This window comes from Gallus gallus, chromosome 4, assembly GCF_016699485.2.
Source record: "Gallus gallus isolate bGalGal1 chromosome 4, bGalGal1.mat.broiler.GRCg7b, whole genome shotgun sequence".
In the NCBI taxonomy this organism is placed as follows: domain Eukaryota; kingdom Metazoa; phylum Chordata; class Aves; order Galliformes; family Phasianidae; genus Gallus; species Gallus gallus.
The window spans coordinates 39261177-39272182 of NC_052535.1; the positions used below are offsets into that span (position 1 = coordinate 39261177).

Consider the following 11006-nt stretch of genomic DNA (forward strand, 5'->3'; position numbering starts at 1 on the left):
ATCGCCGTCCAGATTCACAGACTGTGTAAGTGAGGAGGAAGGTAAGTGGCTGTCACAGCAACGGTAGCAGCCTGAGGAACACTCGATTTCACTCTCAGGAAAGGTGCCAAGACTTAACAAAACCTGTAATAAGATGAAGTGGTTAATGGAAGCAAGCACTCCGGCCAGCAGCCAATGCATAGTTAAACCACTGGTGACCCTGAAAAGCCAGGCTGCTGAAGTTTGAAGTTATTCAAGCTGTTTAATGTCGATTTGTTTGCAACCTAATGCAACTCAGCCTACAGAAACAGCCATCACTGGGACTGCCTGTGTGTTTGATGAGCTGCCTTCCTCTGCTTCTAGACATGAGTGTTTTACAGGCACTTTCCCGTGTTCAGGAGGGAAAGTCAGCTCAGAAAGATGTTCCAGATAAGAAATGTTCCAGAAAAGAGTGAAAAGTGATAATGAGCTCAGGAACATGGATTTGGTGAGGCGGGATGAAGGAGGCAACACTCCTAGCCGCACACCGTTCTGCACCTAGACTACGGCAAGGCATGCAGCTAAAAATGCATCACTAGGGGAACCCTGCTGGGTCACCACTTCATTGTTAGAGGATATCTGGTTTGCAGAATTCCCTAGGAGCCAGGAGAAACGATTCATAAGCACAGTTCATTCAGGCTTGCCGTGACTCACACTGCTCGCAAGATGAACGAAAACCTGGTTGGTGCAAGAGCAAAACAAACATCCACTATGCAACAAAACTAGTACTCACTGTTCTCAATTAAAGCAATCAACTACTCATTTGATTCAAAATAATTTTGATGGTTCCAATATTAAAAATAAAAATTAAAAAAAAAAATCACATATTTCCAATGGGTAGCCCTTTTGATTTCTCCACAATGTTCATGACATACATGTCAGTAACACTGCAATTGTCTTTTTCAGAATTCTATTTCATCCACGACTCATTTCAGTCTGTAGTATTACTTCTCATCTCAGTGCAACCAGCTAGATACGTTTTCAAACAGATTTTACCTTATAAAGGACAAAGAAACCCAAACAGCAACAGCGGCCTCTGAGCACACGGCTGCAATGATGCAGAATCTCCTTTTAGCAAGCTGAGATGTTGAGCAGGCCACTTCAAAAGCGACCAGACCTTGATTCAGAAGGTGCCAGAACAGATTCCTATTTATCTGCGCCACTTCAGAAAACTACATTCTCCCTTGATTGCTAAGTCTTGAAAGTTAGCGTGAAACCTGGTGATTTGAGAGCAGACTGAGAGAGGACTTGGCCAGAAACACAAATGTTACCATGCCCATCCTCTAATAGCTGTATTGCACCGCTCCCAGAATGATCACGTAAGTAACGCAGACCTTCTAGGTCATAACACCACGCTTAAGAGAAGAAACGTGGGCTCACCAATGATGAGACATGCCAGTGGTGAAAAAAAATAGAAGGTTCAGAAATTCAGAGACTTTCTTTGCTGTTCCATGGGGAAAAAAGGGACATCGAACACCATGTGCAGTGGAAGGGACTGCACAAGTTCTTTCTGAAACAGTGTATAGCTTTAGTGACACTTACAGAAAGGTATCTAGCAACATGAATACAAATTATTACAAGCATTACCAGTAGGGATGCCTTCCAAGTGTTGGAGGCTACTTATTGGGTACTGAATGTTCCTAGAGAACCTTAATTCCTTTTAGCCATCACTGAAGCTCTCCCTGCACAAGTCTGGGTGCCATATTTGCAGAAAAAGGTAATTACTGTCTTTAGATTAAAAGCAAACAACTCCAGTAACAAAATAATTGTTCTGACAAACTAAGTCACGCTTATAGTACACGCGTGCCTTCATGGTTTTCTTGGCTTTCTTAGAAGTCATCTTTTTTTGGATATCATGAATTCCGTGTCCAGAAATGAACCCTAGTCACCTGCTGTTCCCATGCATGCCAGTAACAACTGAATTATCTGAAAATGACAGGCCGAACCCTCCGTGATATACTTTGTATTTGAAAAGCAGGCAACAAAAACAATGTCGAAGAGAGAAGCAGATGGCCAGTGAGTTATCACTCTGGGTCTGATGACTTATGTGGGCTGAACTTGTTTATTTACTTGCATATTTGCAAAAAAAGAAGTGTTCCTTATGTTGGCAGCAGCTCTGAATGTGGTCCTGAGGCAGCCGCAGCTATGCAGAACACACCACTGCCCACACACAACATCAAGGGAGTAAGCACATGCCCTCAAATCGCTGCATGTTCTCCTACGATGACGAAAGTCACTGCTGACCCTTCCTGGGGCCAGGGAGATAAGCAACAAGGGTTTCTACCGCTGGAGCTCAAGAATGGGTTAGCAGGAACCCACAGCATTCCTGTCCTGTCCTGCAGGACATTCCTCCGTTCCTGTGAGGCAGGACAGAAGGAGGCCAGGCACTGCAGGGAAGGGGAGCGAGAGGAGGCAGTGATTGCTGACTGCAACCTCCTGCCTACCAGGAGCTGTTACCTCTGCCTTCCAATCACCACCAACACCCCTGGGCAGGGGGCAGCCAGCTCTTACTGGCCGTGCTAGGAGATGAGCAATTGAGGCATAAAGACGAACACCTTCTTGTCATGTTAAAGCTGTTGTCAGTGGGCAAGCAGGTGTATGCCATGACATCGCTTCTTGGTCACAAAAGCTTTGCAATAAAATTTTCTAGGCTACCCTTGACTAAACTGTTAATGCAAACCCCACGCTGACTCGGTGCGACGCATGACGAAACTGCCATCAAATGGGTGTGAAGCAGAAAGCACAGCTTGTGTGTCAGCAAGTCCTGTCACATGGGCCATGCTGGGAAATAAGGATCCTTCTCAGATCATCTCACCCCCTCTTCAGAATTGTTCTCTTTACCTTTCTTTGACTGCTCTTATTACCTCCTAGGCACATAACAGACAATTATACATATATATGTACTTCAGTGACAAATTAGCTGCTGGCATTATGGAAAGAAATGCCACTGTGCACCCATTTAACTCCCTGAAAATCAGCAGAAAGTACCTTCTGTCTGCAGCAACACTAACACCGTGGCCCTATATGCAGTTAGCAACCAACCCTACTACTGTAAAGTGATAAATAGGTATCTATCACCTGCCAAGCCTGGGCAGGCAGCGGCTGGGGCACGAAGCTGGCAGCAGGGCAGGTGGGAAGCTGGGCCGCAGGCACCCGCAACTGCCCATGGAGGCCTGATGCAGGCAGCCCTGTGTCCTGCACAGCACCCATCCTACCTCCAGCACCGAGCGCCGGGCCCCAGCTCACCGCCCACCTCACTATGTGGGAGGTGTTACGCAGGGAGACTCATGAACGCCATCTGCTCAGACGTGGATCTGACTCTTTTTCCCCCCCGGCATGTAATAGTCTGTGACAGTAGAAAGTACACTAACGCAGTCCTACATTTTCCATTCCTATACGGTGTGAAGAAAAAAAAAAGTCCAAACGTACTTTTCATCTCCCACAACACCGCTCTTAGTTTTGTAAATGAATACGAGCTTCTGCTAGTTAAGAGGCACAAATACAATGCTGACACCTGTACAGGAACGTGAGGTCTGAGAGGAAGCCACTTTTCTTCTGTGGCATCTTTATTCATTCTACTCGGAATATAAAAATGTGAAATTTCATAAATTAATGCAAATGTGGTGAAAACTTCAATCTAGATGTGGGGAAAAAAAAAAACCAACAACCTTCTAAATATGTGATATCACTAGAGATAGGGAAGGCTCCGAAGAGACCTCACTGTGGCCTTCCAGTCCTTGAAAGGAGCTTAGAAGCAGGAGGGGGTGCAACTTTTTACATGGTCTGATGGTGACAGGTCAAGGGGGAATGGCTTTAAACTAAAAGAGATGAGGTTTAGGTTAAATATTAGGAGGAAAAATTCCACTGTGAGGATGGTGAGGTGCTGGCACTGCTGCCCCGAGCTGTGGGTTCCCCATCTCTGAAGGTGCCCAAGGTTAGAAGGGCCCCAGGTAGCCTGAGCTGGCGGGGTGCACCCAGCCCAAGGCTGGAGGGGCTTTGAGGTCCCCTCCAATCCAAACCATTCTGTGGTTCGACCATCTTTTTTTTCCCATTCTTCACACCCACATTTTACCAGTAAACAGTTATTGTTTCCAAATTACCCAAGTACTCGGACACCCAGTAAGCATTTGCATGTGGACAGGACTGGCTTGCTGGGGATGATCAAAGCACGCTAGACTAAAGCCAGGTGGCCAAGCTCAGGCAGGCTGCAGCAAGGCCCTGCTGGGGAAAAGCCATTTCCTTGGGCTGGCAATCATGCAGTGGGCCCCGCTGCCAGGAGACAGGCACCTGCAGCACTGCAGCGCCGCAGTGTGTGCCTGCCCAGCAAGGTGGGGAGGGCACTTCCCTTGGCATGCAGTCATGGCCTGTCCTTAGCCACAGCAGACGGGCTCCTGAAGTGGTGTAGGGTGGGGAACATCTCGCATCGCTCAGAAACTCAGGCTGAAAGGAAGACAGCCTTGGGTCTCCTGCAATCAACTCCATCCCCAAGTCTGGCTTTTTTTGGTCATCTGAATAGCAGATGGCATTTGTGACCTGTGCAAATACACTGACTCTCAAGACAACACAAAGACATTAAATAAAGCAACTAATTCAGCTTGCTGTTCCAGCACCCAGCAAATTAGAGAGCTATTTGTGGAGCTGACGGAATACGGGAGGTGGGGGTGAGGAAATGTTAATATCGCAATTATCCAGTTAATATCATTCTAGTAAGATATTCAACAACAACAAAAAATACGCAGAAGCATTTGAAAACATGTAACGAAACACATTTCTAAATGAGGATTGAAAGCCATCTGAATAAACGAAGCAGAAACCTTCCAAGGGTGTGGGTTTTAACTGTGATTTACGTTCTGATAGCCAAGCAGTGAACGCCGTTTGTCAGGCACAGGAGACTGCTTTACATGTATGATTCATCTGCACAAGAAACACTTCCATAGGTTCTTTTTTTTTTTCCCTCTATTTGAATTATAAGGCTATTAAAATACAAGGCCAACCCCAATACACTTCCAGCCTAATATTCAGTCTCCTAAAGTGGCAGTGTACAGACAAGGAAGAATATGGAGACAGTGGTATCTCCCTCTAACATCTTATTGCTCCCCACCATTTCCAGCTCAAGGGACTTGAGCTCTGCTCAGTAGCCTCCATGTACTACCACACATTTATACTCATTAGTGACCTTGCCTGACTGGATAAGATAGCAGCTATTGGGCACTTGAAACTTCGGTATACACTGAGGGCATTGCTCCTACCATAGAAATAATCCAGCAATGCCATTATTGAATACCAGCACATACACCCCAGATTGCATCCGCAAACACACATGACAGAGTCTGATCACCATACACTTGTTTTTCAGAGAATAAACAGCACACCCCATCTCCCAAAAAAAGTTTTCATCCCTGATGCACTGCATTTAAACACCACGATCTCTTCCTTTACTTTATTTCTGAAACAGGCAAGTTGAATGTACTAAAAAGATGATAGTGATATAAACTACTTTCTAGTGCAGGGTGATGAAACTTGTAATGAACCATCCCACATGCTTTTTATATCAGACAGCTTCCCAAAAAGTTATTTTCAGATTATTTTTCTGTTGAAAGGTGGTTGAATGGTGCTGTGCAAAACAGCCTGCCTGTAGAAACCATCAAAACACTTAAGTCTCCAAGCTCTATGCTGGCAGATTCTTAAATTCTGACCCTCTTTTTCTAGGAGATCACCTACACCACCACAGCAGGATCGGGTCCAACACCTTTGCAGGGCCAGGGTTCTGTCTGCGCTTCCTTGTTACTGTGTTGGATGCTTACGAGGGGTCATGGTGACAAAGATGACCGTAGACTAAAGAAAAATTGTTATATTATATACATATGTATTTCAAAATGCAAACTGCTGACAGACTGCCCGTGGATGGGTCGCCTCTCCAGGTGTTATGAAGACACAGTGGGTAGAATCTAGCAAAATGCACGCACGAATTATACTCACTGGTGACAGAGACACACAAGCAGTATTTTTAAAGCAGCTCTCTGAGCGAAGCAGACAGCATTTTGCTGTAGTCTAACCTAAGCACCACGCAGTGCCCCCTGCTGCATTCACAAGCAATAGGCTGCGGACGGCTAAACGATGACATCACTGGATATTGAACAAGATGAGCTGCATGCATGACAAATATTTATTCTGTTAACTACTGCTGTTTTCCAAAATTACTAACAAATGATGCAAACATCCTCAGTACGGGCTCGCAGCAGGCATCTGCACGTTCGCCATCCCGTGCTGGGTCTGCAGCCTGGCTGCCACCTCACCTCCCACCTCTGAGCACTGGGAAATTCATGCTGAGAGGGAGCAGGGACGCTGTCCAGCCCTGCCATCGTGAGATCTAATCACGAGACAGTCACTAGGGCTGAACAGCACAGTGCGACATGGTTGCCCCTGTCCTAAATGCCTGGACAGTAAGAAATAGATTCTGGAAGCGATGAACCCAAGTGCGCCGCAGGCACCCATCTCTGTGCTCTGAGCTAGAGGAAACAAAACAAAGAGAAACGAGAGAGAAGCAGCCATAAGAGAAGGTCAAGTGTTTGATGTAGTTTCCAACTTCCAAATAAACGTGAGTTAAGAGCCTATGAAAGGTCCTTCACGTGCAATGTGAAAGGGGTAGCTGCAGACCAAAGAACTGAGAGCCTAAAGAGGATTTATCGATTGTCAGACGGAGCCAGGCAGGTCTCCTCACGTGGAATACAAACATTTAATCTGATTCTGAAATCTTATCTGCTGCCTTTAAGAAGATTAACATAAATTATCTTGCAGCAGACTATGAATTTCTGATCCACTGCGAGAACTACAAATATTTGTCAAGAAGGAAGACTTGCACATTTTATTAGCATTCTACTCAAAATCAAATTTAACAGAGGTGGTCAAAATGGAAATCTGCTCCAGGAAGTTTGACAGGCTGAGACAGCTGGGGCTGTGCAGCCCGGAGAAGGCTCCAGGGAGACCTGAGAGTGGTCTTTCAGTATCAAAATGGGGGCTATAAGAAGGAATAGGACAGACTCTTTAGCAGGGTGCGCGATAATAGGACAAGGGGAAATGGTTTTTCACTAAGAGGGGAGATTTAGATTGGACATAAGTAAGAAGTGTTTTACAATGAGGGCGTTGAGGAACTGGCACAGCTTGCCCAGAGAAGTGGTGGGTGTCCCCTAAGGTCAGGCTGGAGGGGCTCTGAGCACCTGATGGAGTTGTAGGTGTCCCTGCTCACTGCAGGGGAGTTAGACCAGATGGCCTCCAGGGTTCCCGTCCAACTCAAATGATTCTGTGATTCCAAGTTACATTGTAAAAATAATATTTGCATGCATACATGTAGCATGGTGCAAACACACTGCACCCATATGCAGAGAGAAAAACATAAGTAAGTTGTTCAACTTGATCCTGAAAAATACTCAGACATGAAGATGTCACAGCAAAAAAGTTCTTTCTAAAATAAATAGACAAAGTTTTCCCAAACTGAAAACTCCTGCTCTAACCTGGAATGAAAAGGAGATACTTAGGACTAGAAGCTATATTCAGAGGGAGGAATTCATGCATACACCCTTTTTACTGTCTTACCCAGACTGCAGCTTGCTAAAGTCATGTCCATGCTTGGTTCTGGCCTGTCAATCCACAGAACTGTCCAGGTTTTATGTTTGTCTTTCACCTTTCCTTTCTAATAAATGGAAAGGGATAGGAGGCAAAGACTCTGCAGAATGCTTGCTCCCCTAGAGTGAAGGCAGGGATCAGTCTTCCCATTTCTGCCCCATAAGCCTGGCTGGCAAAGGGCCACAGTCAAAAGCATGCAATGTTTTTGTTGAAGCCCAAGGGTGCCAGTACGATCTGAACAAAATGGCAGATGCTACAATGGAGGAGCATGCTATGATGGAGATGTTACAATGGAGGCTCCACAGCTATGGCTGAATTCAGGAGCTAACACGCATTTAAATGCATTGTAGGGCTTTAGGTGGGCCCAGTCAGCATGACAAAGCCAACCCGGCAGGACATATACCTGCATTCCTGCTTTTCCCCTCCACAGTCAATTCATAGTTGAGCCACCAGGCAATAGCTGAACATCATCTCTGTGCCATTAGCTCTGGGGCCTTTCCCTGAGATGTGAATCAAGTCAAACAACCTTATGTTTGTCATGACACCGTTTCAGCACCTCACCTAATTCAACCTGAGCCTTTCATCCAGGCAAGGCCCTGACCCAAGGGCAACCAAATGAGTCCTCAACTACAGCGTTGCATGGGCTGCTGCTTGCTACTTCAGCAGCCAAGGTAATGCATGGCATATGGACATGCCAACATCTGCATTTTTCCTGTAGTCAATGAAAAAAAATATTTTCACGATGAAGTAGTCCAAAGGGCATTAGCCTTTTAAAGCTCTACAGTAATTTTCTATGCTATCTGGAACAGAAATACTTCTCTTTCAAAGCAAGCAGCACAGGATGACAGAGATGAAGCTCATTTCCTTCCTGGTCCACTGGAAGCCACATGGCAGAGCCACGCTCTCCAGCAGGGCAAAGTGAATACTTCAAAGTCAGTGTTCTTCATTTGCACATAATAACCGCAGTCATGAAACGAGTCTTCCCTTGAAAGTGCCTAACAAGGATCCTTGCATAGTTTCAGGTAAAGCATTTTGATTCCCCTTTATCTTCTTACAAAGTTACCCTGTTGGTGAGAAGATGTATGAAAACACACTGGAATGTAATAATGTCACAGGTCAGACCAGTCCACTGACATAAGACACATTCTGCAGCACAGCAGCCTAAATTCAAGTGGCCCTTGCTGTATTTCCCTCATATACCTACTGCATAGCTAGTATGAGGCAGGAGTCCTGTGGAAAACCACAGTATATGATCGCATATTCTGTTTCTCAGCTGCAAAATGTTAGCAGCATGACTTCCTTCCCTCAAAGGACTTCTCTGATTACAGAACAGAAAACCATCATATATGTTCTACTACAGAGATGGTGAACCTCATACACATACCTCAACAGAGTCTCAGTCTGTCATAATCCAAAGGTAAAAGAGTGTCAAAAGTTAAGTTTGTACCAGAAACAACAAATTTGCCCTTTTTTTTTTTTTTTCCTCCAAGCACTTTCCTTCAGAGCTTTTAACTTCAGGTTTTAGCACACAGATTCCGAAGTTATCTTAAGGAAAACAGGCTGCTTATTACACTCACACGCACGCATTATACATGTACAACCCTGGATATCTGCCTTTTTGCATCATGAAAGCCATTATTCCAGAAAGTACTGCCCTGGTAGGCCTCATTACTGAAGGCAAATCTTGTGTTGCCTCTACTGCTCCTGCCACCGAGAGTGCTTTGTGCCAAGTACACAGGCTTACATAAAACTTCTGAAGTCTTCCTTTCTTCTGTTTTATCTCAGGCCAAAGCACTAATTTTCTGCGCAATATACTCAGTAATATATATGCAGAACGCTCACTGGCACCGGCACCTACTACATTATGCTCACCAAAAATAAACTATTCAAAAAAATCCCACATTAGACAGGTCACACTGGACACTGCCTGTTGGACCTGATCCTGAGCTTCAGCATGCATCTTCCGCACTCGAGCAACATCAGATGATAGGGAAAGGCCGTGGTTACTCTGGGAGGAAGCAGGAACAAGAAATCACTGCAATGGCAGCACCAAATGCAGGGCCTGGAGGTGCACCTCCCCAGCTCCCAGCTGGAAGATGAGAGACCCATTTACCACCTGCAGCCCTTCAGCAAGGCACTCGGGGTATGGCGCTGGGAAGCTAGTCTCAGCCTTGTAACTTCCTAGGCAATCAGAGCCGTTCTGGTTGCTGCTTTGAAGGCTGCGTGGTGAGACAGAGCACATATATTCTGGCACGCCTCACATTTTCTCGAGGAACAGAGGCCACAGTAAGAAAATTTTCACTTTCTAGCTTTCTCGGTAAGAGCAGAACTTCATGAGTCGAAGAAAAGATTTTCCCCTAAGCCAAAGGCACCTCCTCAGGCAGAAATAAGCCTGCTACAAACAAAACCAGTTTTAGAGCTCCTCTCCCACACCCCCTGCTTCCCCTAAAAAGGGAGGAAAAAAAAAACCCTTTCATAACACGGTGCATTTGGTGGCCTAAATATAGGTGTTACCAGATGCCCCGCTGACGCAAAGAGGTCATAATTTGAGAACGTGAGAAATGACTTAAGTCTCCAAAAGAAAATTCAACCTGGAACAATTAACCTGAGAGCAGTGCTGGGGTGGTGTTCCAGAATGCTCATTTAAAGGCAAACTTCTACTGGGGAAAGTTCAGCAGCTCAGGACTGCTGAGGGTAAGTTCTCACATTTACACCTGACAAAATAATTCACCTGGACATGAAACCCACCTGAAAAAACACTACCTTTCTGCTGCAGTATCCTGCCGTCATTTCCTAATCTCCTCCTTCAGATGCTACAAATAACACACCACCACATCATCCAGCATTACTGGCATCTGCCTCCTATGCAGAGAAACTTTGTGACATGCTTGCAAAGCCATCAAACTCCTTTGAGAAACATCCCCATCAGCTAGAGTGCTTCCCACAGACACTCAATGACCACACACCCCTCCTGGGTGTCCTTCCAAGCTCTGCGACACTTTCAAATGTTTACTTCAACTATAATCAGTGTTTTAACTTTTTTTTCCTTAAATGTGAGAAGCAAGATGCCATGCTGTGTTCTGTCCTTCCATATGACCAGAGGAGGGCCACAAAAATGACCCAAGGGATGGAACACCTCCCTGTGAGGACAGGCTGAGAGCTGGGGCTGTGCAACCCGGAGAAGAGAAGGCTCTGGGGAGACCTAAGAGTGGCCTTTCAGTATCTAAGGGGGGCTGTAAGAAGGAAGGGGACAGACTCTTCAGCAGGGTATGCTACAATAGGACAAGGGGAAATGGTTTCACACTAAAACAGGGGAGATTTAGACTGGACATAGGGAAGACATCTTTTACACTAAGGGTGGTGAA

At 45.6% G+C, this 11006-nt stretch overlaps 1 protein-coding gene across 3 annotated transcripts in view; it reads right to left on the reverse strand.

Moving 5' to 3' along the window:
• Positions 1-11006, reverse strand: part of STOX2 (storkhead box 2) — a 129814-nt gene that overhangs the window by 76453 nt on the left and 42355 nt on the right. The gene's annotated exons all lie outside the window — the stretch shown is intronic.